Raw genomic sequence first — 6000 nt, forward strand, 5'->3', positions numbered from 1 at the left:
AATAGCTCTGCACTGTGAAATACAGGCCCATCATCATATAGGTATTCAGAGAGTGCAGCCTGATCTAAAATAGAGCCACAAGCAAGAAGGTTGCAAAAGTCCAAAACAGTTGAAAGGAAGGAGGAAGACAAAACCAGAGAAACAGTCACTTCAGACTCAATATGAGGATAACAGGGAGGGAAATATCCCAGACGAAGTCTATTCAATAATGCCCAACCAGAACCACAGCTGTGAAGAAGACATAGGGGCATGTCTGCAGAGCTTTGTAATGGCAGGTGTATATGCCTCGTTATATAACATCCTTTGGTATACAATGAGAACATCCAAAAAAAAAAAAATGCAGCAGTCAAAACATACTTATCTTCCTACTCTTGAATAGGAAGAGCCAACTAGAAAATAGAAGATGTATTTTAAATCCAGGTTTTACTCTTACCCTTTTCCAGATAGTTAAACTGATCGAGGTTATTTTCATTTTAGCGGATCTGTTTTCAGGGTTGGAGTTGTATAGGGAGTTTCTTGGTTATTTTACAGAAATATATGACTAGGTGATATGGTTTGGATGTCAGTCTTTTCAAGTATGATCCCCAGTGTGGGAGAAGGGGCTTGGTGGGAAGTTCACTCATGAATGGCTTGGTGCTCTCCCCAAGTAATGAGTGCATTATCGCTGTGTTAGATCATGCAGAGCTGGTTGTTTTAAAAGAAACTGACACTTCTCTTTCTTCCTCTCTCACCATGTAATGCCTTTGCCTTCCATGTTGAATGTAAGTTTTCTGAGGCCCTCACCAGAAGCAGATGCTGGAGCTATGCTTCTAGTACAGCCTGCAGAACCATGAGCCAAATATACCTCTTTTCCTTATCAGTTACCCAGCCTCAGGTATTCCTTTACAGGAATGCAAAACAAATATATTATGCTTTAAGAAAACTTAAGGAAAGAGGGCTTGAGGCAGTGTGTTCCAGATACATAGAGCTGTCCTGCATATTAAGATTCATGGTGAGAGGTAGGTGAAAATGCACTTAAGAGGCAAAGGAAGAGAAGGAATATAAAAGGAAGTAAGAGGCCAAGGAAATTCTACATGGAAGATAAGTTGTCAACATAACCTATTCTTTTCCCTGAACTTTTATCTAGGAAGAAACAGAGTGGATGTTATTTCTTTATTTTTTTCTAATTATGCTTATGAAAGAATATTTTAAAACCACAGCAATGTATATAGAAGTTGATGTCATCGCAAGCATATTTTAATATCCTTGTCTCTTTGGGGGAAAAAAAGAAACAAGGAAGAAAGTCAGTGTAGCAGTTAGCTCCTGCTGTGTAACAAATTACCCAAGGATGCAGTGGCTTAAAACAATATTCAGTTATTTAGCTCATGATGAGGTGGGGCTGGGCTCAGCTGGGCAATACATCTGATCTCAGCTGGGCTCACTTGTGCACCTGCATGTCAGCCTCTGGTTTGGTTGGGGACTGGCTCATATTACATGGCCTTAGCTGGAATGAGTCACCTCTGCTCCACGTAGTCTCTCATCCTGTAGCAGGCTGGCCCATAGCATGAAAGCTACAGGGCTCCAAGAGAACCACTGGAGATAAGCAAGTTCTCTTGAGGCTTATGCTTGATTCTCAAGTACTATGATGGTGGCTGCCACATTCTATGGGTCCAAGCAGGTCACAAGGCCCACACAGATTTAAGATATGGGGAAACAGACTCCTCCTCTTATTGAGAGAAGCTACAAAGTCACACTGAAAAGTATGTGCATAACAGAGAATGAAGGATTTGGCTCATTTGTTTTGCAAGTTACTCCAGAGAAAAGGTCAGAAAAGCATTTTTGCTTTGAGCAATTCAGTTTAACTAGGAAAGTGGATTGAGTGATTCACCGCATGGGAACATACTCAGCTCTCTGCCTCCCCTTACTACAAGATGTAGCCACAGGTTTCCTCAATGCACTCAGCTGGGCTACCTTTCCAGAAGTGTCTAAAAGGCTGTGCATGCACTTGTAAGTTTTTAAATTGAATCTTGCACAGAATTCTCTTAAATATAAAGTTCTAAACAGAAAAGTCTTATTCTAGGCTGGGAGCCTAGCTGTCCTTTGAGAGATGTTGTATTCATCCATTCTCATACTGCTCTAAGGAACTTCCCAAGGTTGGATAATTTATAAAGGAAAGAGGTTTAATTGATTCACAATTTTGTTGTTATGAGTGTGGAGGCCTCAGGAAACTTATAATCATGGCAGAGGCAAAGGGCGGGAAGGTAACTTCTTCACAATGCGGCAGGAGAGATAAGTGCTTAGTGAAGAGGGAAGAGCCCCTTATAAAACCGTCAGATCCCATGAGAACTCATTCACTATCATGAGAACAGCATGGGGGAAACTGCCCCCATGATTCAATGACTTCCACCTGATCTATCCTTTGACACGGGGGAATTATGGGGATTACAATTCAAGATGAGATTTGGGTGGCAACACAAAGCCTAATCATAACAGATATGGTATTCACTCTTTTGGAAAAAATCAAAGGCTTTGACTTCTGCTAAAAGTTCCAAACTGGGAAGAGATGCACATAACTAAAAGCAAAGGAGGACCACTTCTGGTGAGAATTTAACTTTTTTTCCAGAGTAATAAATGCACATGGATAAAATGTCAAATAGTATAAATACATCTATAGCAAAAAGCAAGAGTATCTACTCAACTCCTTCTTATCTCTAAACCTACTTACAAAAAAAATTAGCCTAACTTTTAAAAATCTGCCCATATTTAGTTCTTTACAGAGTTATTTCTAAATAACAACATCAATTTTGTATGTCTTTCATTATCAAATTTAGGCATTATTGCCTGCAATAAGAGATGAGGACTAAGTTGACAAAAGCATTTTAAATTATTTTTCTTCTTTCCTCCCCATATAGTTATATCATGGATGTTTGTTCCTTTACAGTTTTTATAATTTATCTATTTGATCAATTATGGACAGTATCTCATGACTTTCTTCTTCTTAAAATGAGTATATGAATGCCCCTCTCTTTCCTTCATGTCTCCTTTCATCTCCTTTCATACTTTCGTTTTTTTCATGGCTAACGTTTGCAGTACATGCATTTTGTTCTGTAAACACAATTTTGCTTTGTCCTTAGGTTCAGATGGAAATAAATACATCAAAAATCAAGCAATAATTAATTTCATCTTTCATACATTTTGTTTTCCTTGAAGTATTTAATTATCTCTCTGTCTATATCTATCTTGTAATCTCTGCCTTTGTCACATCCTTACCATCATCTAATATTTAAGGACATTTTCAAATACATGAAATTGTTTTTTTTCCCTTTTCCCATCTTTATGGAGTCCTTTTGCTCTAGCCTAATCCCTCTCTAATTCTGTTTCAGAGCTGTCCAGCTGCATACAATCTACTCTTGTTACAGCAAAGGGGTCCTGATCCAGACCCCCAGAGAAGGTTCTTGGATCTCATGCAAGAAAGAATTCAGGGTGAGTCCCTAGAGTAAAGTGAAAGCAAGTTCATTAAGAAAGTAAAGGAATAAAAAATGACTACTCCATAGACAGAGCAGCCCCAAGGGCTGCCCATTTTTATGGTTATTTCTTGGTTATATGCTAAACAAGAGGGAGATTATTCATGCCCCCTTTTTAGACCATATAGGGTAACTTTCTTACATTGCCATGGCATTTGTAAATTGCCATGGTGCTGGTGGGAGTGTAGCAGTGAGGACAACCAGAGGTCATTCTCGTGGCCATCTTGGTTTTGGTGGGTTTTAGTCAGCTTCTTTACTGCAATCTGTTTTATCAGCAAGATCTTTATGACCTGTATCTTGTGCCCACCTCTTTTTCATCCTGTGACATGGAATGCTTTAACCATCTGGGAATGTAGCCCAGTAGGTCTCAGCCTTATTTTACCCAGCCCTTACTCAAGATGGAGCTGCTCTGGTTCAAAAGCCTCTGATACTCTTACTGGACCTTAAGTCCTCCTCTCTTGGTTCACTCCCTTGTTTTGCTGGAGCATGTCTTTAAATAGCTTTGTCACAAAGGTTGCCAAAGAAATAAAACCTCTGGGTTCTTGCATAATCTGTCTTCACAGCTAATTGATAATTTTGTTGCATATACAATTCTAAACTGAAAATCATTTGCCTCAGAACTTGGAAGACATCCCTCTCAGTCATGTAACATTAAGTATCACTGGTTAGAATTCTTCAGCCAGCCTGACTCTTATCCTTTGTAAAGGAACAGTTCTTACTCTACAGAGGCTTTCTGAGTCTTTTATTAGTTGACGTATTCTGAACCTTTGTAACAATGTGTCTCAATGTGGTCTTTCTCATGCATGATGCCAGGATCAAAGGGCCATTTCAGTTCAAGGACATGTTCCTTCTTCAGCCCTAGAAAATATCCTTCTAATATTCCTTCAAAAACTCGTTCCCTTGTGTTTGCTTTGGTCTCACTTTCTGGAATTTCTGTTAATTGTATGTTGGCCTTCTAAATAGACTTTTATTGTCTCTCAGTTTCTTACATTTGTTTCTATTCCTTTTTGTTTGATTTTGTTGTCCCACTTGATAAGAAATTACCCCAGCTTTCATTGTTAAACCTTCTGTTGAATTTTGTAGCTTGCATATCTCTTTTTTCTTTCCAAGATATCTTTCCTGTTCTGATAGTGTTTTTTTAACATCTTGTTTATGTATTATAAATTTTATGTCTTCTCAGATCTCTCTGAGGATATCAATTAGGATTTTTTAAAGTACATTTTTATTCCCTGAATTATTTGCTTCCTCCTGGGTCATTTTCTTCTGCTTGTTTACCTTGGTCTTTTTTCTTTACATTGCAGACTCTCCTCAAATGCCTGTTACCCAATTGTCCATTTCTATTTTAAAATACAGCAATTGCAAGGCTGTGAGCTTTGTGTCTGTAAATGAGGCACTTTCTGGAAGGTCTCACTCCAGCATGAACAGGATAGAAACCAGTTGAACCCGTAGGGCCCCAGAATTCAGAGCCTGGGGACACCAGTACTCATTAGCTACTCTACCACTCCACAGACAACTTGATTTGTTTAGTGGAGAAACCTTTGCTTTTGTGCCTAAGGGTAAACATCTGCTTATTGGCTGTACTGTGCTCATAGGGTAGGAAATATTTTGTCATGGCTCAACCCTTTTTTCTTTCTTTCCAACTTGTAGGTTCAAGGGGCACATGGCACAGATTTGTTACATGACTCAATTGCTTGTTGCAGGGATTTGGTGGCCAGATAATTTTGTCAGCCAGGTAATCAACACAGTACCCAACAGTTTTTCAATTCTTACTTTTTTCCTCACCCTGAACCCTCAAATAAGCCCCAGTGTCTATTGTTCCCTTCTTTGTGTCCATGTATATTCAATATTTAGCTCCCACTTATAAGTAAGAACATGCAGCATTTGGTTTACTGTTCCTGTGTTAATTCACTTAGGTGTATGGCCTCCAGCTCCATTCATGTTGCAACAGAGGACATGATCTCATTTTTTTTTATAGCTGTGTAGTATTCAGTTGTATATAGGTACCACATTTTCTTTATTCAGTCCACCACTGATGGGCATCTAGATTGATGTATGTCTTTTCTCTTGTAAATAGTGCTTTTATAAACATATGGATTCATGTGTCCTTGTGGTAAAACAATTTATATTCCCTTGGGTATGTATCCAATAATGGAATTGCTGGGTTGAATGGTGGTTCTGTTTTAAGTTCTTTGAGAAATCTCCAGACAGTTTTCCACAGAGGCTGAACTAATTTACATTCCCACTAGCAATGTATAAGTCCCTTTACTCTGCAACCTTGCAGCATCTGTTGTTTTTTTTTTTTAAATGAGAGCCATTCTGACTGGTGTGAGATGGCTCTCATTGTGGTTTTTATTTGCATCTCCCTAGTGATTAGTGATACTGAGCATTTTTCATATGATTCTTGCTCACGTGTTTTGTGTCTTCTTTTGAGAAGTGTCTGTTCATTTTAAAAATGGGATTGTTTGTTTTCTGCTTGTTGACACGTTTGAGTTCCTTA

The sequence above is a fragment of the Chlorocebus sabaeus genome, chromosome 2 (genome assembly GCF_047675955.1).
Source record: "Chlorocebus sabaeus isolate Y175 chromosome 2, mChlSab1.0.hap1, whole genome shotgun sequence".
Taxonomy (NCBI): Eukaryota; Metazoa; Chordata; class Mammalia; order Primates; family Cercopithecidae; genus Chlorocebus; species Chlorocebus sabaeus.